Below are 23,906 nucleotides of genomic sequence, written 5' to 3'. Positions count from 1 at the left end.
TGTTTTTGCTGGAATATTTTAAAGTAAAACCAAGCCATCAGACCAGTCTGCCCCCAAATTCTCTTATACTCATCTTTAATAAGAACATTATCTTACCTATTTTTCTAAACATAGGTAACTACCATGCCATTATTAAACCAAACAAAAATCAGTGTTTGTTAATTTCATTGAATAATGAAAACACTTTCAAATTTCCCTGATTAGCTTAAGTCTGCCAATTTACAATTGGTTGTTCTATTCAGGATCTAAACGTTGCATTTGTTTCTGTTTTATTTTGTGATACACTTCCCTCCTTTTTCCTCTTCTAACCTACTTTCCAGGCCAATGAGAAGATTGGGTCATTTGTTCTCTGAGATGTCCCTTACTCTGAACTTGGCTGACTACTTCCTCATGGTGCCATTTAGCTGTTCTTCTATCCTACATGTTTCCTATAAACTGGAAGTTAAAACCGGAGGTTTGATTAGGTTCAAGTTAAATTGTTTAAGTGGAAGTTATTCTTACAGTGAAAGCCATTCTTAACCATTCTATGCATTTCTTAACTGCACAATATCCTGATAAACGTGATGCTGGGTGTCCTGTTTCTAGTGATGCTAAGATTGGTCAATGGGATCAATAGTATTAAGCAGTGTGTCAGTCAGCTTTTTGCCACTGTGACCAAAATACCTGAGAAAAACAACTCAGAGGAGGAAAGATTTATTTTTTCTCATGATTGTGGAGGTTTTAGTCCATGTTCAATGAGCTCCATTGCTCTGAGCCCAAGGGGTAGCAGAACATCATGGTGGGGGGTGTGGCTGAGAAAAACTGCTCTACCTATGGCAGCCAGAAAGCAGAGAGAGAGGGAGATGGGCCAGGAAGCAGAGAGGGGGGTAGATGGGCCTAAGGGTATACTCCAGGTGACCTACTTCCTCCAACCATGCCCACCAGACTACCGTTTCCACCACTTCCCATTAGTGCATCCAGCTATCAGTGGATTAATCTATTGGTGAGGTCTGAACTCTCATGATCCAATCACTTTCCAAAAGCTCCACCCCCGAACATTGCTGCCTTGGGGAACAAGCCTTCAACACCTGAGACTTGAGAGAACATTCTAGATCCAAACCATAATAAATAGATCCTTTCATCATTTGTCTTAACTTTCATCATTTGTCTTCTAAATCTATTACCTTTGCAGCTTTGAATGGCAATTCTGTAAAGAAGGACTAAGCCTTATCAACCATTTATTTTCTTAAATATAGTTACTACAGAAAAGGAAAGGAAGTTCATTAATTCTTTCCCATTATTTCTCAATATTCAGAATAATAAATGCCCAATGGAGACCAATCTTTTTTTTCATATTTGATGTGTTTCTGCTAAATATAGTTGTCAATCTCTCTCTCTCTCTCTCTCTCTCTCTCTCTCTCTCTCTCTGTGTGTGTGTGTGTGTGTGTGTAAAGATATTGTTTCTAATAATCAATTTTTCCCAAGGTAAGCAAGTGAGAATTCCTTAATTATTATTTGACATGACCCATTAGTTTTTAAAAATATTTTGTATTATGATAAAATACATAAATGTAAAATTTGCCATTTTAGCCACTAAGGTACATAATTCAATGGTATCAATTATGTTCATAAATGTTGGGCAACCATCACCATTATCTATTTCCAAAGCTTTTTTTTTTTATCACTCCAAACATCATCCCATACCCATTAAATAATAATTCTGCTTCTCCCCAACCTCTGGGTAACTCCTAATCTACATTATATCTTTATAAATTTATCTGTTCTAGATATTTCATATCAGTGTAACCATATAATATTAGTCTTCTTTTGTAGTTGCAATTCACATAGCATAATGCTTTCAAGGTTCATCTTTATTATTTCATGTACCATCTATATTTACTCCTTTTTCACAGAATAATATTTCATTGTCTGTGTATACCACATTTTGCCTATACATTCATCTGTCCATGGACACAGTTAGTACTTTTGGTTAGTACTGCAGTGAACAATCTCATACACGTATCTGTTTCATTTCCTATTTTAGACTCTTTTGTATAAGTACTTAGGAGCAGAATTGCTGGGTCATATATCAATTCTACATTTAACTTTTTGAAGGATTGCCAAACTGTTTCTCACAGCAGTTGAAACGTTTACATCCCCACCAGCTATGTGCAAGGACTCCATGTTCTCCACATTCTTGATAATGTGACCCATTAGTCTCTTTGATATTTGATAATTTGCCAGTTTACTGACAACATGATGCTCAAAATCATCTTGTGCATTTGTTGCTCTAAGCTTGGAATCAACTTCACCAAGTTCCTGGTTCCTTTGAGTTGTGAATAGTGTTTGCAGGACCCATACCAGGTACTAGCTCACAGATACTAGGTTATTGTTGCTTCTGGGCCATTCAATGACCAGAGGTACTTATTCTGCTGATACCTTTTAATTCCCAGTTTTTTCTAATTGGCTAAAGGTTCTTTTGCTAAGAATGGACTAAAAGTGAAAACCAAATTCAGGGCACTGCCAGTACAATGTGGCCTCCAGGTAAAGATCAAATTATGTTGTAGCGGATCCAACATGGCGGCGAGTGGGGAGGCAGCGCTTTCAGTACCTCCTCAACAACAGGGTCAGAGAGACGCATGGATACACTTAGATTCGACCTGCTGAGAAACTCCTAGCAAAATTCCACTAAAGAGAGACCGGCCGGGAATTGGAAGGATTTTGGGAGGTGACAGTTTGCCCTAGACGAGTGAATCTCCACCACGCAGCGCAGAGGTCCAGACCCGCCAGCCGCTGCCCCCGCGACTCGGCGACTGTCGGCTGCCTGCACCGGCCCCCACGTCAGGGCGGATAGCCTCTGAGGCGCAGCGCAGCAGGAGCGGTGCAGGGACTCTAGGAAGAGGTCTCTCGCCAAGCCTTCATGAAATAGCGAACCGGGAGCTGAAACCAACCAGAGACAGACCAGTCCCACCCCACCCTTCGGACACTCCGGCAAGGAGCCTGGGGCCCGCCATAGCAGAGAGGTGACATCACCAGAGTTCCGCCGACAGAATTCCTTCCCAGCGGAATCCACGTTAACAGCACATAGAGGGCAGAAGCTCGGCTCGGAGGGCACAGCTCCGCCTATTGGAAGAGAAGAAAATGGGATTCAGCCATAGAACAGGGGATGCCAGCATGGCAGAGATCTGATGTCATCGGAAAGCGGCCGAGGAGAGAACTTCATCGGTGCCAGCGGCGACGGAAACAGTTGGTCTCCTGGTAGGGAGGGTGAGTCACAGATACCCGAGTATCTCTCGCTTTGTCGTCGAGCCAGAGGGGAGGAGCGGGGCCGCCGCCCGCGCCCGCAAGGTAGGCAGACCTGCGACAGACCGGCGGATCAGGCCCAGCGGCCTGCCAGCGTGGTACACACTTCACCCCAACTGGAGTAGGGGCAGAGCAGAGCCTTCGCCCGCGCCCAGATCAGGCCCAGCGGCCCGCCTGTGTGGTGGTCAAGTGACCCCAATTGGAGTGGGGGCGGAGCGGAACTGCCACCCGTGCCCGCAAGGTGGGCAGACCGGCGACCAACCTGCAGATCAGGCCCAGCGGTCCCCGGGCGTGGTAGGAGGGGCAGGGCAGAGCCTTCGCCCCCACCTGCAAGGTAGGCAGACCTGCGACAGAACGGCAGATCAGGCCCAGGGGTCCGCGGGCGTGGTAGACACCTCACACCAATTGGAGGAGGGGCAGAGCAGAGCCCCCGCCCGCACCTGCAAGGGAGAATTTTCAACTATACAAGAGCAATATAAATATATGGGGGGGGGGAATTTTTCAAAAACACAACAGTTTCACCAAGAAGAAAGAAATGCAAGCAGTATGAAAAGACAAGGAAAGAAAGGACTACAAGCAATGCAGGTCAACTCAACTTTAGAAGAGGTAACAGCTGCAGCAGATGGAATGTCAGATAAAGAATTCAGGATATATATGCTTCAGATGATCTGGAGTATCAAGGAAGACATTAGACAGCAAAATCAGACAATGAAAGATCACTTCGACAATGAATTACACAAACAAATCCAGGAAGCAAAGGATCAACTATACAGGGAGATAGAGGTTATAAAAAACAAACAAACAGAAATCCTAGAAACGCAGGAAGCAATAAACCAACTTAAAAACTCAATTGAGAATACTACCAGCAGAGTAGAACACTTAGAAGATAGAACATCAGACAATGAAGACAAAGTATTTCAACTTGAAAAGAACATAGACAGCTCAGCAAGACTGTTAAGAAACCATGAGCAGAACATCCAAGAAATATGGGATAACATTAAGAGACCAAACTTAAGAGTCATTGGGATACAGGAAGGTATAGAACTCCATACCAAAGGAATGAGCAATTTATTCAATGAAATAATATGAGAAAACTTCCCAGACTTGAAGAATGAGACAGAATCCCAAATTCTAGAAGCCTACAGGACGCCGAATGTGCAAAATTATAAGAGATCCACACCTAGACACATTATAATGAAGATGCCCAACATACAGAATAAGGAGAGAATTTTAAAAGCTACAAGAGAAAGGAAGCAGATTACATTTAGGGGTAAGCCAATCAGGATAACAGCTGATCTTTCAACACAGACTCTGAAAGCTAGAAGATCCTGGAATAACATATTTCAAACACTGAAAGAAAATGGGTTCCAACCAAGAATTGTGTATCCAGCGAAATTAAGCTTCAGGATGGAAGATGAAATTAAAAGCTTCCACGACAAACAAAAGTTAAAAGAATATGCAGCTAGAAAACCATCTCTTCAAAACATCCTCGGCAAAACATTACAGGAAGAGGAAATGGAAAATAACAATGAAAACCAACAGTGGGAGGTAGGACACTAAAGGGGGGGGAAATAATCAAAGAGGAAAACAAACCATGTTTAGTAACATAAATAAACAAATATGGCTGGAACAACAACCCATATCTCAATAATAACCCTAAATGTTAATGGCTTAAACTCACCAATTAAGAGACACAGGCTAGTAGAATGGATCACAAAACAAGACCCAACAATATGCTGCCTACAGGAGATGCATTTGATAGGAAAAGACATACATAGGCTGAAGGTGAAAGGTTGGGAAAAATCATATCACTCATATGGACTTCGGAAACAAGCAGGAGTGTCCATACTCATATCAAATAAAATAGATTTCAAGCCAAAGTTAATCAAAAGAGATAAAGAGGGACACTACATACTGCTTAAGGGAACCATACACCAACAAGACATAACAATCATAAATATATATGCCCCAAACAATGGTGCAGCTATGTTCATCAAACAAACTCTTCTCAAGTTCAAGAGTCTAATAGACCACCATACAATAATCATGGGAGACTTCAACACACCTCTCTCGCCACTGGACAGATCTTCCAAACAAAAGTTGAATAAGGAAACTATAGAACTCAATAACACAATTAATAACCTAGACTTAATTGACATATATAGAATATACCACCCAACATCAAGCAGTTACACTTTTTTCTCAGCAGCACATGGATCCTTCTCAAAAATAGATCATATATTATGTCACAGGGAAACTCTTAGACAATATAAAGGAGTAGAGATAATACCATGCATCCTATCTGATCATAATGGAATGAAACTGAAAATCAACGATAAAAGAAGGAAGGAAAAAGCATACATCACTTGGAGAATGAACAATAGGTTACTGAATGATCAATGGGTTATAGAAGACATCAAGGAGGAAATTAAAAAATTCTTAGAGATTAATGAAAACACAGACACAACATATCGGAATCTATGGGACACATTGAAAGCAGTTCTAAGAGGAAAATTCATTGCTTGGAGTATATTCCTTAAAAAAAGAAAAAACCAACAAATAAATGATCTCATACTTCATCTCAAAATCCTAGAAAAAGAAGAGCAAAACAACAGCAAAAGAAGTAGAAGGCAAGAAATAATTAAAATCAGAGCTGAAATTAATGAAATAGAAACAAAAGAAACAATTGAAAAAATTGACAAAACTAAAAGTTGGTTCTTTGAAAAAATAAACAAAATCGACAGACCCTTAGCCATGCTAGCGAAGAGAAGAAGAGAGAAAACTCAAATTACTAGCATACGGGATGAAAAAGGCAATATCACAACAGACACTTCAGAAATACAGAAGATAATCAAAAATTATTTTGAATCCTTATACTCCAATAAATTAGAAGATAGTGAAGGCATAGATAAATTTCTTAAGTCATATGATCTGCCCAGATTGAGTCAGGAGGATATAGACAACCTAAACAGACCAATATCAATCGAGGAAATAGAAGAAACCATCAAAAGACTACCAACTAAGAAAAGCCCAGGACCGGATGGGTATACAGCAGAATTTTACAAAACCTTTAAAGAGGAACTAACACCAATACTTTTCAAGCTACTTCAGGAAATAGAAAAAGAGGGAGAACTTCCAAATTCATTCTACGAGGCCAACATCACCCTGATACCTAAACCAGACAAAGACACTTCAAAGAAAGAAAACTTCAGACCAATATTTCTAATGAACCTAGATGCAAAAATCCTCAATAAAATTCTGGCAAATCGGATACAAAAACATATCAAAAAAATTGTGCACCATGATCAAGTAGGATTCATCCCTGGGATGCAAGGCTGGTTCAATATACGGAAATCAATAAATGTTATTCACCACATCAATAGACTTAAAAATAAGAACCATATGATCATCTCGATAGATGCGGAAAAAGCATTCGACAAAGTATAGCATCCCTTTATGTTCAAAACTCTAGAAAAACTAGGGATAACAGGAACATACCTCAATATTGTAAAAGCAATCTATGCTAAGCCTCAGGCTAGCATCATTCTGAATGGAGAAAAATTGAAGGCATTCCATCTAAAATCTGGAACAAGACAGGGATGCCCTCTTTCACCACTTCTGTTCAACATAGTTCTTGAAACGCTGGCCAGAGCAATTAGACAGATGAAAGAAATTAAAGGCATCAAAATAGGAATAGAAGAACTTAAATTATCACTATTTGCAGATGATATGATTCTATACCTAGCAGACCCAAAAGGGTCTACAAAGAAACTATTAGAGCTAATAAATGAATTCAGCAAAGTGGCAGGATATAAAATCAACACGCATAAATCAAAGGCATTCCTGTGTATCAGCGACAAATCCTCTGAAATGGAAATTAGGACAACCACTCCATTCACAATATCTTCAAAAAAAATAAAATACTTGGGAATCAACCTAACAAAAGAGGTGAAAGACTTATACAATGAAAACTACAGAACCCTAAAGAGAGAAATAGAAGAAGATCTTAGAAGATGGAAAAATATACCCTGTTCATGGATGGGCAGAACTAACATCATCAAAATGGCGATATTACCAAAAGTTCTCTATAGGTTTAATGCAATGCCAATCAAAATCCCAATGGCATTTCTTGTAGAAATAGAGAAAGCAATCATGAAATTCATATGGAAAAATAAAAGACCCAGAATAGCAAAAACAATGCTAAGCAGGAAGTGTGAATCAGGCGGTATAGCGATACCAGACTTCAAACTATACTACAGAGCAATAGTAACAAAAACAGCATGGTACTGGTACCAAAACAGGCGGGTGGACCAATGGTACAGAATAGAGGACACAGAGACTAATCCACAAAACTAAAACTATCTTATATTTGATAAAGGGGCTAAAAGCATGCAATGGAGGAAGGATAGCATCTTCAACAAATGGTGCTGGGAAAACTGGAAATCCATATGCAACAAAATGAAACTGAATCCCTTTCTCTCGCCATGCACAAAAGTTAATTCAAAATGGATCAAGGAGCTTGATATCAAATCAGAGACACGCCGTCTGATAGAAGAAAAAGTTGTCTACGATCTACATACGGTGGGGTCGGGCTCCAAATTCCTCAATAGAACACCCATAGCACAAAAGTTAATAACTAGAATCAACAAATGGGACTTACTCAAACTAAAAATTTTTTCTCAGCAAAAGAAACAATAAGAGAGGTAAATAGAGAGCCTACATCCTGGGAACAAATCTTTACTCCTCACACTTCATATAGAGCCCTAATATCCAGAGTATACAAAGAACTCAAAAAATTAGACAATAAGAGAACAAACAACCCAATCAACAAATGGGCCAAGGACCTGAACAGACACTTCTCAGAGGAGGACATACAATCAATCAACAAGTACATGAAAAAATGCTCACCATCTCTAGCTGTCAGAGAAATGCAAATCAAAACCACCCTAAGATACCATCTCACTCCAGTAAGATTGGCAGCCATTATGAAGTCAAACAACAACAAGTGCTGGCGAGGATGTGGGGAAAAGGGTACACTTGTACATTGCTGGTGGGACTGCAAATCGGTGCAGCCAATTTGGAAAGCAGTATGGAGATTTCTTGGAAAGCTGGGAATGGAGCCACCATTTGACCCAGCTATTCCTCTTCTTGGTCTATTCCCTAAAGACCTAAAAAGAGCATGCTACAGGGACACTGCTACATCGATGTTCATAGCAGCTCAATTCACAATAGCAAGAGTGTGGAACCAACCCAGATGCCCTTCAGTAGACGAATGGATTAAAAAAATGTGGCATTTATACACAATGGAGTATTACTCTGCATTAAAAAATGACAAAATCATAGAATTTGCAGGGAAATGGATGGCACTAGAGCAGATTATGCTAAGTGAAGCTAGCCAATCCCTAAAAAACAAATGCCAAATGTTTTCTTTGATATAAGGAGAGTAACTAAGAACAGAGTAGGGACGAAGAGCATGAGAAGAAGATTAACATTAAACAGAGATGAGAGGTGAGAGGGAAAGGGAGAGAAAAGGGAAATTGCATGGAAATGGAAGGAGACCCTCAGGGTTATACAAAAGAACATACAAGAGGAAATGAGGGGAAAGGGAAAAATAATACAAGGGGGAGAAATGAAGGTCAGTAGAGGGGGTAGAGAGAGAAGAGGGGAGGGGAGGGGAGAGGAGGGGGGATAGTAGAGGATAGGAAAGGTAGCAGAACACGACAGTCACTAGTATGGCAATATGTAAATCAATGGATGTGTAATTGATGTGATTCTGCAATCTGTATATGGGCTAAAAATGGGAGTTCATAACCCACTTGAAGCAAAGTGTGAAAGATGATATATCAAGAACTATGTAATGTTTTGAACAACCAACAATAAAAAAAAAAATTAAAATAAAAAAAATTATGTTGTAGCTATAAGAGCTCTTGTTAAGACTTGAGAAATATTTATCACATCTCATATGTTTTTTGCGCTAAACAAACAAAAATCTTCATAGGACCTTATAGGCATTGTTGCAAAGCACCATGACTTGGCATCACTCAAACTGGGAAAAAGTCTGTCTCAAAGAAATTTGCAGAAGTGTCATGGAGTGCATTGCCAATGAGATTCATAAAAAACTTATGAAATTTTAAAAATACATTTTACTAATAAAATCACCACCCTTTTATATTAAAATGCACAGAACAAGTACATAAATTTCTATGAACATAAAGAAGGCTTAGAAAGCTACTCATGAAAAATCACACCATTTTCTGGGGAGTAAAAGGGACGCCTCAGAGAACACAGCCTACATTCCAGAAGACTGACCCCTGCAATTCCCCAGGTATTCCTGCATGCTGTTCACCTTTTGTACTAGACCCACTGATAAGTTTTTCATAATTCTTTTGAAGTGTTTTTGATGATTTCAATGTATTGCCACATGAGGGTCTATTTCTATGGACTCTTTTTTCTCATGATTACCTGCTATGTGTTCTTGCCTCTTCACATGTCCCATAATTCTTTATTGTGCCAGACACATGTGGGAAAAAAAATGGGACTTTAATATGTACTTCTGGTACATAGTGCATCTCTTCTGTCAGACCTCTGTTATAAGAGGTTGTTTCCATTAAATCTATATGGCACCAGACATTCTTGCAGCTTTAATTAGATCCAGTATGCAATTGGATTTAAATATTTCGAGGATGGGATTAGAGCATCTCTTTGGGGGCTGTAAGCATGAAGGATGCTCTGGAGATCGTTTTACGCTTTATATCTCAGTCACCAACTTTCTGAACCATGAGTCTCTGCTCTGCAGCCTGGCCACGGATTTGGGGGCCACAGAGGAGTTCTCTCTTCCCTCTAGCCTTAACTATCTGTATCTTAGGAGAGTCTCCTCACCCCACTGTCTTCTCTCCAGTTTGGGGAGGGCTTGCCGCAATGGATTCGGTATGGTCCTGAGATGTGTAGAGGAACTAGCCTACCTTTACTGCTCTTGCCCCAGCCATCAGGAAACGCCTTTAGTGCATGTGTTGAAGAGTCACCTTGCCTTGGGTTTCTGTAGATCCTCCTGGTGTAATGCCACCTCCAGTGGGACCTTGCCTTGTACTGAGGAAGGCCCTGCACATCCAGCTGAGGGCTGTTTAGCTCTGCTCATCTCCAGCCACCATCCAGCCGCTACACTGCGGAAGACCCCTGCCTTTCACTTAGGGAAAACACTACTTTTAATTTCCTCTTAGCTTTTGTCCAGTTTTAACATTCTCTCCCTGTGTATGTACTAAAGACTTGAGGTAGAGTGACAGGAAGTACTGACATTTCCTGTAGCTAGGCATGCCATCAAGAGGACCTACGCAGTCATCAAATTCATGGAAAATGAGCTCCTTGTCCCTCTACCCTCCTTCATGATGGATTCTTCCCTCCCACCCTGGCTCCAGTGATGCACACAGCCAAACGCTCCCTTTTTCCTTGAATATAACTCATTCAGGGTTCTTTGCATCTTTAACTCCCTAATGGTTTAATTATGATTTTATATCTTGCCCAGTTTGTTCTTGTTGCTAAGACGGTAAATTAGAAAGGAACGGGCACTGGGAGGTGATCCGTTTCCAGTTTGCTGTCCGCTTAGTGCAGTTCCCTCCTGCAGACCTCAGTTTCCCTGTCTGTTACACAGTTGCCATCAACCACACAAAACGTTGTACAGATTAAAGAGTAAACAGTAGCAAACTACTTCAAGATGGGGAAGGAGTCAAATGTCTGTTTTAATCTGGACACAGTCCACCTAACTGTCTGCTTCATCTCCTTCACTCTCTGGAGTCTGTGGCTCTGATTTTCTTTCCATCAGCCCCTCAAGAGCATCACGTTCTCTGACCTTTGAACATGATGTTCCCTTTGCAATAACACTTGCTTCTTCTTTCTTCCCTTTGTTTTGATTCCAGAAACCCTTTCCTGACCCCACCCTCCAGTGAAGTGCTTTCCTGTCACAGCACTTATCATTTTGTGATATAATTGCATATTTGCTTGTATATATTCCCCACTGACTGTAAGTTCTCTGGAAGCAGGAATTATGCAGATCTTGTTGATCTTTGCATCACAGCATTTAACGGAATCTATAGACTGGGCACGAGAAGGACTCTGACTAAATAAGTGAATCACGCTAAAGAGTGTTACTTCTTCATTTAGAAAATATTTGTTATACATCTATTAAGTACATAGCTTATGCAATTTGCTCTTGGAATGATAATGCATATCTATCTATGACATACAGCTGCTGGCCTCAAGGAACTTACAATGAGCCAGAGAGAATATGGAAACAGGAAAAGATAAATGGTACTTCAAATGTTCAATAAAAAGTGAGATGGTCATAAAAAATGAAAATAATTTCAACCAAGAAAGAGAGGATCAACTATTTTAACAGGACCAATGTTGTTGACAGGACAAAGGATACAAAATCTGAGCACAAAACTCTATGTTTGGCAATCACGAAGTTAACTTTGAGAAAGACACTTCAGAATCTGGTAACAATAGAATCCAGACTTCGGGGCATTTGGAGTGAAATAGTGGGAAGGCAGCAGAGCGTGTGGGAGGGGCCCACACACTCTAGACGTTTGGCAAGAAGAGAGCAGAGGACCTTTCCTTTGGAGGCAATAGATCAAACTGCAGATGGGAAGGATCCCTCAGAGAGGGAGAAAGAGATTAAAAATGCCCAGGAAAAGCAGAACGCTTGATAGAACATCATTCTGAAAGAGGAGCTGGGGACCAGCACTGCTTATTCAGGGCAAGAATGAGCCCAGGGAATGGGGACTGCTCCCCTCCTCTCAGATAGCAGGAGAATGAAGGCAGAGACTTTGAGGAACAGGTAGGGAAGGAAAAACTGACCCTGGCTCCTATGGTCTCAGTAAAGCACAAAGAAAAGACCGTTTGCTGAGAAAAGAGGGTGACTACCCCAGGAGGGGACCTGAGAGTGGAGCCAGATTAGAAGAGCAAATATGTGTAAGTGACCTCTCTTGGAATATGGTCCCTGTCAGATGACCTTGTCATCTGCATGACAAGGCAGATATCTAGGGCACCAGACTAAACCTGCCACTGGGACGCAGCTCGTGTCTCCCAGGGAGGCTAAAGAAGAACACTGACAATGAAGGCAAAGGCGTGTTCAGGAGCTTCCTATGGTAGAGCAGTAGGGCGAGAAAGAGAAATGGGATCCGATGGAGTTTGGGGTCAGACCTCGGGGGACAAGGAAGAAATGCTGAGCCCTTGTCCACAAGGCACAGACCAGGCTGAGTAGGGAGGCCTGTAACCAGAGCTGGGGAGAAAACACCGCCACGTAGAGAGGTCTCAGAGTCTAACTTGGTGCAGTTTGGGAGTCATTACCCAACATTGAAGCCTGCTTGGCTATGTTCTTATCAGCACTGTCACTCCTTCCTCGAGCATTTTCAATGTCTGTTTGGTCTTTGTCATCAACAGACACAGAGGCAGCACCAGAAAATTGTGTCACAGCCAGCTGGGCTCAAGGTCAATGTCAGAACTCAAACAAAAGATAAGCTTCTAATCCTGAAAGGGTATTAACCAAAGCAGGACTGGCACCGAAGGAATAAGTCAAAAGTCTTCCACCAGAATCAAGGTGCAGCCCGAAGATACGTTTTATGGAAGAGACAGAGTAGGCCACTTTTTAGAACTGAGGACAGAGAAGTGACTGTGATTTAAGAATATGACAAATCTTGGATCTCTGGCTCTAATTAGGCACAGAGGCCATGTTACATTAATCGCTTCTGTCACAATCAGCATGAATTCTGAAAACTCTAAAATGACTGAATCAATAGTGGCAATGTCTGGGCTCAGGGTACAATCCAAATGGATTTGGATGAGGAACCTCAGAACAGCTGTTGGCCAGAAGCCACATAAGACTCCGGAATGGGCCTAGGTCCACAGAGCCGCATGCAGAGGTGAAGGCCACCGGCCAAAAATAGGTTGTTGCCCAGGCATTCCTGAAAAGAGAGGTGTTGGAAAGGAATGGGGGCAAATTCTTAAAAACTGGAGGAGTCAGAGAGAGTAGAAAAAGAGGCAAATAGCCTTAAGGGAAGTACAAGTAGTCCTCCCAGTGGGAGGAGCAGAGGAGGAGGTGAATATCTCGGGGATCCAGGACATGGGGGCACGCTTGGAGAAAATGTCTTTAGATGAGCAAACCCAGGGTGGTGCACTTGCCTAGAGCCCAGAGAGCATGCTGCAAACAAGGTGGATCACTGTGACTGTTCATAGGCTCCTAGGCATTCTCTGACCCCACTTCATCTGGAGTGCCAAGGGTTAAACCCACGGCCTCGTGGCCTGGTGCGTATAGCTAAGCATGTTCAACCACCAAGACCCAGCCTCAGCCTCAGCCTTTTTTTTTTTTTCTTTCCTGAGACAGGTTCTTGATAAATTACCCAGGCTAGACTGGAATTGCGATCCTCCTGCCTCAGCCTCCTGACTAGCTGGGATTACAGGCGTGCATTACCATGCCCAGCTCTTTGCCCCTAACTTTTAAGGCCTGTGCTCAGCTCAAAGCAGACAAGCCTTAAAAGGGCACTGTGGTGCAGAAATAAAAAGGACACAAAGACACGAGGAAAGCTGTGTGGTACTTTAGTGGGCTGGGAGAGTATTTTGAGAGACTTTCTGACTTTGAGAGCTTGGGGACTAGAGCATTCCACAGACTGAGGGTGATCCAGAGTTGGCAACTGGAATTCACGTGGTGGCAAGTGTGAATCTGCGTCTGTCCAGCCGCCAGTCTCTCCCCTGTGAAGACAGACATATCCTTCCACCTGTGTGCACGTGGCCTGGAACACGGCGGTTCCTAATGTCTGCCTTCCACTACCATCCTCCATTACAGAAGGGAAGGGAGACTGACCCCAGCTCTTCCCTTACCCCCAACCCAGGAAGCAGGCATTAAGACCTCTGCTAAGTCATTCAGGCTCCAGGCTTTAAATTCTGAACCCAAGACAAGGCGTTGGGGGTTGATAGAGTTTGCAGTAGAAGCCCTGGTTCCTTCTCCTTTCCTAAGCCTGATCCTGATGTTTTCATTAAATATGAGAGCCCTTCAGATCCTACTCGTGTTTGCCCTTTCTGCTTCAAATTGTCAAAGACTGTCTCTATTGCTTGCAATCAAAATTTTTGACGGATGCACATGGTATGGCAGACAGTCAGAGGATAAGAGCAAATTTAGGTTGTCAGCAAGGGCAATGTTGATGCAAACAGGTCTTGAAATAGAGATTAGGCTGGAGGTCAAGAACACAGAGAAAGATGCTCCTGGTTAGGATGAAACTGGCAAGTCCAAAGGTAAGAAATTTGTGGGCATCATACGGAGGGAGACCACAATGTAATTTTGGTGGTGGTTTTAGAAAGGAGAAGAGCTGGTTCCAGGCAGAGCTTATAATGTAGCAGAGAGGAGACAACTGCATAAATGATTACCATTAAACAAGATAAGCGTTACAGTTAAAAAATATGAACTTTGGAGTAAAATTATCTACATTCAAAAATCCAAACACAAGAGTTATGTGAATTCTCTGCACCTAAGTTCCTGTATTAGTAAAATGGGAAAATAATTTGCCCATGAAGAACAATTAAAATAATGTAGAAAATATGGCAAATATTTCCCCCCAAATAGCTCTTTTACAGAGACCCTAGAGGGCTGTGTGGAAACAAAGTCATCCACCCAACCTGATGTTGGAATAGGGCAGAAGCAACTGGAAGACAGTGATTTTAAAGTTGGGACCTGAAAGATAAGTAATAACAACAGTGATAATTATCATATTTATGAATCCCTTTCCATATGCCAGGAATATTATCTCCTTTATTCCTCACAGGAGTCCTATGAGGTAAGACACCAATATCATCACGGCTTTATAAATGAAAGGAACTAATACTCAGCAAAGTTCAGCACCTAGAGCAAAATCCCTCCCTTATCTAGTGGGACAGAGGATGGGAGAGGGGCAGATAGACCAGTACATCTGAGACCCTGAGAAATAAATTCCTGATCTGAAGTTATGGGAAACCCCTCATTCCCAGGCCCCACCTTGTTGGAGGTTATTTTCCTACAAATACACATACTCAGCTTATAGCATTCTGCAAAGGACACAATTCAGACACAATTCATTGACCAGACTTCGTTTTCTATTTCACTTTCTAAGAGTATGTATTTTTCATAAACAAACAATAACTGCTGTGATTATTGATCTGATAAAATTAACATATTTTTCTCAATTAGATTCCCATCAGAGTACCCCCTCAAAGCCAGCCCTCAAAGCAATCTGCTCACTTCATTCCTGTCTCTGATGGGAACAAGGAAAAACATGTTGAATGTCCTCCCTTCCATTCCAAGAGAGGCACATTTGTCCTGCACACTAATCAAAGAAATGTGTTACCACCTTGCCCAATTTGAGCCCTGACTTCATTACTAAAACGCGGCGTCTGCCGAGGTGGGTGACTGGGGCAGCTGTTCAACATATGCCTAGCAACACCGAAGAGCCCCGTTAGTCCAGGAAGTGAGGGATGCTCTATCCCTACGAAGCTGAAGGGGAAATTGTAAGTGAGCATAAAGTAATTACCCACTTGGAACCTGTCCAGGCCATGTTCAGTGCAATTGAAAGCTTCTGTCCTTGATGCCAACCTTCTCTCCAGCAGAGGGAGGTCAGAGAACTTGGAACATTTTCACCACTCTACCCTGCAGACACCTGATCGGCTTTGAAGATCTGTCTGAAATTCACTGAGGTCACCAAGGGGAGGGATTACTGCTTTCCCAGCCAAAGAACATCCTGTCTCAGGAGAGTTAACATCATTTCAAATGCTCTTTGGTTCATGTTAAATATTGCTGCTTCTCTCCTCTGGTGTGTAGTGGTGTACAGAGAGCCTTCCGTAGATATTATCTCATTTGATCAGCACGACAACCATGTAAGAGAGAGTGTCATTATTCCCAATTCACAGGCAAGGAAACCTGATGTTAGAGTGGATAATTGATTGGACAGGGGCGGAGTCATGGTCTTCTGAGACCTATCTTCTGGGCAGGTAGTGTCCTTTTATCTTACCCCACTCCACCTCTACCTGCATGATGCCCAACCAGCCCACATTTGGAGACATCCTGGTTCTCTTTCAGTTGCCTTAAAATCTTAAGGAAATTGTTGAAATTTTTCAAAATAATAGTCACATAAAGTAATGTTTTAATTTAGGCTTCGGGTCCTGTGAAGATGACAACCTGCTGAGCTTTTTCTCAAATTTCACCCTAAAGAATATGAAGAGACAGAAAAGAAATATGGATCTGGGGAGGAGCTAATAAAAATGCATGTGAATCTCTTGGGGAGACGGGATGATTTCTTGAACTGGTCATCCTGAGACAAAGCTCTGAGAGGCAGCAGGCGGAAGGTCGAGCAGAGGAAAGCTCTCCACGGCTCCTCCAAGCTTTCCACTCATTGTTTTGAGACAAAGTCACCAGCCTCTTCCCTGCAGAAGTCCCTCTAGTCCTGACCACTGGACTAGATAAATAAAATCAAAGGCGTACAGATGCATGCTGGGCTGAGGAGATGCTGAATGCAGGTACAGGTGACCAGGTACTCTTGGAAGGCCATCACTGGACGTACGGCCACACAGTGCATCAGGAAAGGCACCCTGCCTCAGACGGGCAGAGCCTCACACCTGGGTGCACAGCTTGGGGGTGGAGGAGGATGGCAGTGTCTGCTCCCCTCGCCCCAAGAGTAAGGACCACCTGCCCAATTTGGAGTGGTGTCCCTGGCCCTTCAGCATTCCTCCTGCCACTGAATCCTCTGAAGTCCCACTCCTAACAGAATCGCTGTCTGTGAAGACTGACTCAGCCCTGTGCTGCTTCTCCTGAAGAATTTAATTGAAAGTAGAAACTCTGACCGGGGATGTTGCCTGGCAAGAGGCAGTTCAGGGAACTATACAAAATATTTTTGTGATGTATATGGGTTTATACTCTGGGGCTCAGCGCTTCTCCTTGTCTTTTTAATCTCTCAATGGGTTAAGATCTTACATTTGACCTTCCTCAACAAATATTATCAAGAAGAGAAGTTGATATCTACCGAAGAGTGTGCACATACAAGTCCAAATAAGGTCTAATAAAGACAGCCAGAAACTCAGAATCATCTACTACTTCAACCAGAACCGTTCAATCAAATGGAAATAAAATATATAATATTGGTATAAAAACTTTGCTTAAGGAGATGCAGGAAAAATATCAGTAAAGTAAAGCAGGAATAATAAATCTTAAAAAGAACCAAGTGACAGATTTAAAAAAATGCATAGTTGAAATGAAGAACACAATACATAGCATGAATAATAGGATGGAATAGAGCTAAAGAAAAATTTCATGAATTGGATGATCAGATTAAGAAACTTTTGCTAAAAGCATCAGAAAAGAATAAAGAGAAAGTAAATTAAAGAAAAATTTACTGTTAACAGACTTGGAAGACAAAAATAGAAGCACTGGCATCCAGATCATAGGATTCCAGAAGAAATGGGATAGGAAATGGAAAGGAGAAATAATGAAGATAGATTTTTCCAAAACTAATGAAGATAGACTTATTTTTCAGAATGAAAAGTTCTCAGAGGACCAAATAAGAGGGACAATGAGAATGTCACACCTATTAATTTATAATAAAATTTTAAAATACTATAAACCTCAAAAAAAATATTAGAACTTCAAAACTGGGAGGGAAAAAGATCTATAAAGTAGCATGTATCAGGGTAATTCCAAAATATTCAAGAACAATGAGAGCAAGATGATAATGGCAATTTCTTTTAAAAAGATAGGACAGAGTAATTTTGAATTATTGAAGGAAAAATAATTTCAGGCATAGAATTTTATTATTTTTCAAATATGAGGACATAATAAAAACATAAAAGCTTTCAAGAGGTTTGATGTACAAAAATTCACCCTAAATTCATTCTCTCAGTAAATTCAAATAAGAAAAAAAAAGCAGAGATGCTGCAAGATGGGGGAAAAGTGAAAGTAGATAAATGCCTTGGTGTAGTGTATTATTCATCCTTCAGTCCGATTCTTTTGAATAGGTTTGAAAAGACCTCTGGAAAAAACTCACCCTAAAAGACAAAGGAAATGTACAAATAAATGAAATATAGGGGAAAGACAGCAAGCAGCTATAAATAGAATAAAAATTCAAAAGAGAATATTGTGACCTGAGATCTAAGAAGAAATAGAAATATGAAGGTCAAAATTAATGCAAGAAGAAGTAGAGGAAATGAATGGACCAATGACTATTTTAGGTATGGAATCTGAATTACAGCCCTCCCTTCAAAAAAAATTTAAAATGATTAAGCTCGAATTGATTTTGAGGTGAATTGAAATTTCACAGATTTTTCCATTTCCTAAACTACATATTTTTCCAAGAGAAAATGAAAGTCAAACCAGGACAAAAATAATCATTTTACTTTAAAAAAAAATATATATATATATATATATACATATATATATATAGTTTATATATAATACAAGAAGTAAAAATTATAGGCCCACATCATGTTATAAATTGAAACTTCTAAATAAAATTTTATTGACACAATTAAACATAAATGTATCATAATGGTATGGTGATCCTGTGGTTTTAAATATTTTATCTTGGAGAGATACTGATGTATTTTTGTGATGAAGTGATAAATATCTGGAATTTGCTTCCCATGATCCAGTGTGGGATTGTGAAGAGGGAGCAGTGAGACACAATGGACCATCATTAAAGTGAGATGGTGGGTACACAAGAGATGGTTGTGTTATTCCCTGTAATTTTTTAATTTTTATTTTGGCCAAAAAAATGATCTTGTGTAAGCTATTCCAGTATAAAAACAGTAGTTTCAAAAATCAGATAAATCCATAAAATGAAATTATCAATAGTATTGGACTTAAGGATAAAAATACAATCCTTGTTGTTGATGCAGAAATACTGTTTGATAAGATTCAACACGTACTTAGTTGTTACTTTTTAAAAAATCATTCTTATCCAGCCAGTAACACAGTCAACTTCCTTAACTTTTCATAAGGCAGTATCACAAAAACCTTTAGCAATATTATATTTAACAAAAGATGCTAAGTACTTTCCCTATAAAATTGGAAACAAAAATAGGAAGTCTCATTAGCTCTACCACTATTTAAATACAGTACTGGTTAATGCTCCAGGAAAAGAAAAAATAAGAGAATTAAAATTTTCCAAGAAAGAGAGAAAACTCATTATTGACAGACAGATGAAAAAGAAATTTCAGCAAGTCAGGCGAGGACAACATTGGTTTATAAAAATCGATAGGATTTTAATATCATAAAGGCATCAGATGTTCCCCCAAATTGATCTATAAATTCAATGTAATCTCATTCAAAATATCAGTTAGAATTGAGAGGAATTTAGTAAAGTCATTTGAAATTTTATATGGAAAAGTAAAGATCCACAAATACTTAAGTCAACCTTGAAAAATAAGTTTCAAAGATAGAATCAGGGAGTTTTCCTATTAATATTAAAAATAAATTTAAAAAATAAAAAAAGAATTGCCTGGGAAAGATGATAAAATGCTTCCAAGGTGGTGGGTGCTGGGAGCCATTAGCCAAGTAGGTATGACAATTTCCTTGCCAGCGTACCCCATGTTGCTTAGTGGAAGGACTCGTGGAAATAGGACATTTTGCAGTGACATTGCATGTAGGTGACCTTGCTCAAGGACCAGGGCGGATTAGGGTGTTCCCGGTTTAGGGCATTCCCAGTTTAGGACATTCCAGGTTTAAGGTTATTCCTGCTGGGAATAGGGCGTATCCTGCTGCCTGAGTTCCCCTTGAGTTCTCACTGGATTCAGACAGTATTTTCTGGGAGACAGAAGCCCAGTGGATGTGGATTAGGGCAGAGAACGTGGATTTCCCCAGAACGTGATTGTAGACGGCTGGTGTGAGTTCGGGAATAAAGAGTTGCTGTTTGAATCTACAAGCTGTGTGGTGGCTCGTGATTGTGTGCCCAGCCAGACTGCGGCATTTGTGCCCAGCCAAACTGCGGCAGTGGGGATGTTTCTCTCTTGAGAAGGGTGTGCATTACACAGGAAGAGGCATTTGTCGAAACGTTTGCCTAACACTTATGTGTTTCATTAAAAGAAAAACTATAAATCACTATTGCACTGGAGTCAATAATACGCAGCCTGGTGTCCATGGGGAAAGCACGATGTTTTCATCTTACTTTGAAATGGAGGGACAGGTGGGAGAATATACGTTAAAGTATGTGCCGTGACATGGGTCATAGTGGGAAAGGGCAGTATAGGAGTGACAGTGAGGACAAGGATGAGGACTAAGTGGACCACAGGACAGTACTGCTGCTGAGGACAGCGGGAGTCCAGAGGGAGAGCCTATGGGCATGAGAGGGGTGCAGACAGAGGTGGCCCCGAGTCAAGGTGAAAGAATGGGTCTGTGAGTATGGAGGGGAAAACTGCCCATTACGTGGAGAAAAATAAAGCTGGGTGTCCACTTACCACCTGGCTCAAAGCTGGAAAATGCAGAGTAAAGGCCTGATGTAAAGGCAAGCGAAACTGCAGGAGAATATCTATGTGGCTTCCACATGAAGAACACCAAAACTTTCAGAGCAGAAGTCATAAAACCAAAAATTAAAAAGGTGTACATATAAATTAAATATGTTCCATTCCCCAAAGGACATCACAAAGTTAATAAAGTAAAAAACAGAATAGGGGAATGTATTTACAATGTCTAGTCCCCCTTTCCCCCACCCCCCAAAAAAATTCCATCTGGAATATATGAAATATATAAGGAATTCCTACAAGTCAATATTTCAAAAATTAAACAGAAACACAACTTTGAAGATGGGCAAAGGATAGAAACATACATTTCTCAGAAGTCAAAAAATCAATTGGCTGTGAAGTATGTGAAGAAACACTCAAAATTAGTAATCACAGGACTGCAAATTAAAGCAACAATGAGATATCACTTTACACCAATTAAAGTGGAAAGAATTAGGAAATTGGTTAATGTCAGGTGTTTGAGAAGTTGTGGGACTCTAACAACCTTGGCACTGAGCAAGGATATCCACTACTAAGGTGTGGATTGAGAAGGTGAGCAGGTAAAGGTCATTGCCCATCAATGAAAGTTTGCATAGTCCAAAAGTAGCAAAAGCCATTTCTATAATATTCATTAAGTAATTATTATCATTAATATGATTTTCTTCCCTAAGTGAATACATTTCATGGGATAAGTTAGAAGCACAGTCTATATGTACATAGAATAACTGGATGGATCAAAAATGCAGTGTTGATAAGCATATAGAATATATTTTACATTTGGTTGAAAATATAAAATAATAACTTACATTTTAAGATAATACATTCAAACAAGAGGCTACATATTAAGAATGAGAGGAGTTGTCCACTGAAACAGAAAGAAAAAGGGTAAAAAGAAATGAATGAATGAGTTAGTAACCTCATATGAACCAGTGATAAGCATGGACCACGATCTGAGGGGCATGGTTAACTTAACACTCACCAACAGACTTCATAAATAAATAAATAAGAATGGCTTGTGTACATGTGTCATCTGACATTAACATCAGCTTTCTGTTATGAAACAAAATGCCTAAGATAACCAAGTTCAAAAGAAGAAAGATTTCTCCTTTGACTCAGGTTTTAAATGTTTCAGTCCATGGTCAATTGGCTTGGCCTCACTGCTTTGGGGCCTGTGGAGGAAATACATGGCAGAGGAAGCTGCTCAGGTCATGGAAGGGGGGGGTGGGGGAAACAGAGAAAAGGGGCCAGGTTTCCAATACAACTTTCAAGGGCACATACCCAATGACCTAACTTCCTCCATGTAGATCCTACATCTTAAAGGTTCCACTACTCCTGATAGCATCATGGACTGTCTCAAAAAAAATATGATTCATATAAGAAACAACATCATAAATACCTTCTATGCCCCCCCAAAACATCCCTAACCCTAACTCTAAATCAGAATCCCAGCAGTTTGGGAGTCTGAGACGTGAATTCAAAGTTGCCTCAGCAACTTAGCAAGAGTATGTCTCTAATAAAATACTTAAAAAGGGTCAGCTGGACTGAACTGGCTCAGTTCAATCTCTGGTAACAAAACAAAAATTTAAAAAAAAAAATCACATAAGAAAATTTTAGAATCCTAAAGTCTAAACTAAGTAAAAAGGTAAGACTTTCAATTAATGGTCAAGTTTGTGATACTAATGACTATTGCAATATCAAAGGATTCTTACCCTTAGGTTTGGAGTCTGTCTCAGGACTCTTGTTTCTTTCCCCTGCCCTGACTCATTCAGAAAGCCAGGCAGGAGGCAAAAAATTATGTAACTGATTTTGTATATCAAGATCTTCCAGTGGCCCTGGGCATCGCTAGAGCCATACAGAAGCTTGAAGGGGTGTCATGTGCCCTTCTGCGTGGCTGAGATCCTGGCAATGACCCACCTTTGGCTGTCTCCTCCCATTCAAAGAAGCCTTTCTGTCACTGCATCAGATTATCAGCACCCTGCATCGTGACATATGGTGTTTCTATGCCCATATCTTTTAAGATAGTACTTTTAATAATAATGTCCTCAAATTATCCTAATCTGATTTTGCTATCTGTGTCCTACTGTACATCCTTGCTGATGTACCCAGCCTGCCTCATATTTTGGAAAGGGCTAGAAACAACTTCCTTTTTCTCTTTTTGGCCCTTAGTAAATACTCAGTCTCACATTTTCAGTTGATTGGAGATCGGGAACCAAAGTTCTACACTCTGCTGGCTCAGGAACCCTGGCCTGGGACCCCCCAAAATCCTAGAAAGACCTTCGAGCATGATTTACTACCGCTTTCCTCAATTTGTTCCCAGAGGTGTCACCATCCCCCAAGGGAACATTTTACCCGAGACTACCCTCTGTGCTTTTATAGATTTTATTACAATTGCAACAGTTTTATGTTTCACTGTTAAGAGTTGAATAAAACTTTACCCATAAAAAGTAAATCATGGCAAATCCCCAGACAAATGGAACAGTCTTAGCATCCTCATATTAATTTATATGGCATGCGCTGTAGGCCGCTCATCTGCAGAGCACCTCCGATTAAAATGACTTACAGGGTTAAAGAAGAGTTGGGGCAGGCTGACAAAGAGCCAGTCCAGGGGACAAAATGGACCAAATGGATATCGATAAGCTCAGCACAGGGACCACTTCACCACACCACTGGGTGCCAGACCACTCAGGTGAAATACCACAGCCGTTAACTGCTAGAGCAGAGTCTCAATTTAAGAAAGAGAATAAAGAAAAATAGCCTGCCTACACAGAGTGCACAGGGGATTTCAGAAGGCACAGCACAATGACTGTAATGAGAAGCACTGGGGAGGGTGGGACACGGCCGAGTTCCATCTCCGGCAGTGGCCTCGCCTCCCTAACTACAGGAGTCCTCAAAGGTGAGAAGTGGGTGCTACTTTTCAACACACCCTCTACTCAGTGCGTGCAGAGCTCAGAGACACATTCATGGTACAGACACACCTGAGAGGCAGAGACCAGGAGCATCTGCCAGCCGCCAGCCATGCAGCAAGAGTGCCCCCTGTGCTCCCAGCACTGTCCGAGCACTGAGAAGTGGACAATAAATCCCTCAGAGCCCTGCTCGCAGGACGCTTACCATCCAGCCATCCATGC

Source organism: Marmota flaviventris, chromosome 12 (genome assembly GCF_047511675.1).
Source record: "Marmota flaviventris isolate mMarFla1 chromosome 12, mMarFla1.hap1, whole genome shotgun sequence".
In the NCBI taxonomy this organism is placed as follows: Eukaryota; Metazoa; Chordata; class Mammalia; order Rodentia; family Sciuridae; genus Marmota; species Marmota flaviventris.
The sequence above is the reverse complement of the archived record's forward strand: the minus strand, read 5'-3'. Positions refer to the sequence as shown.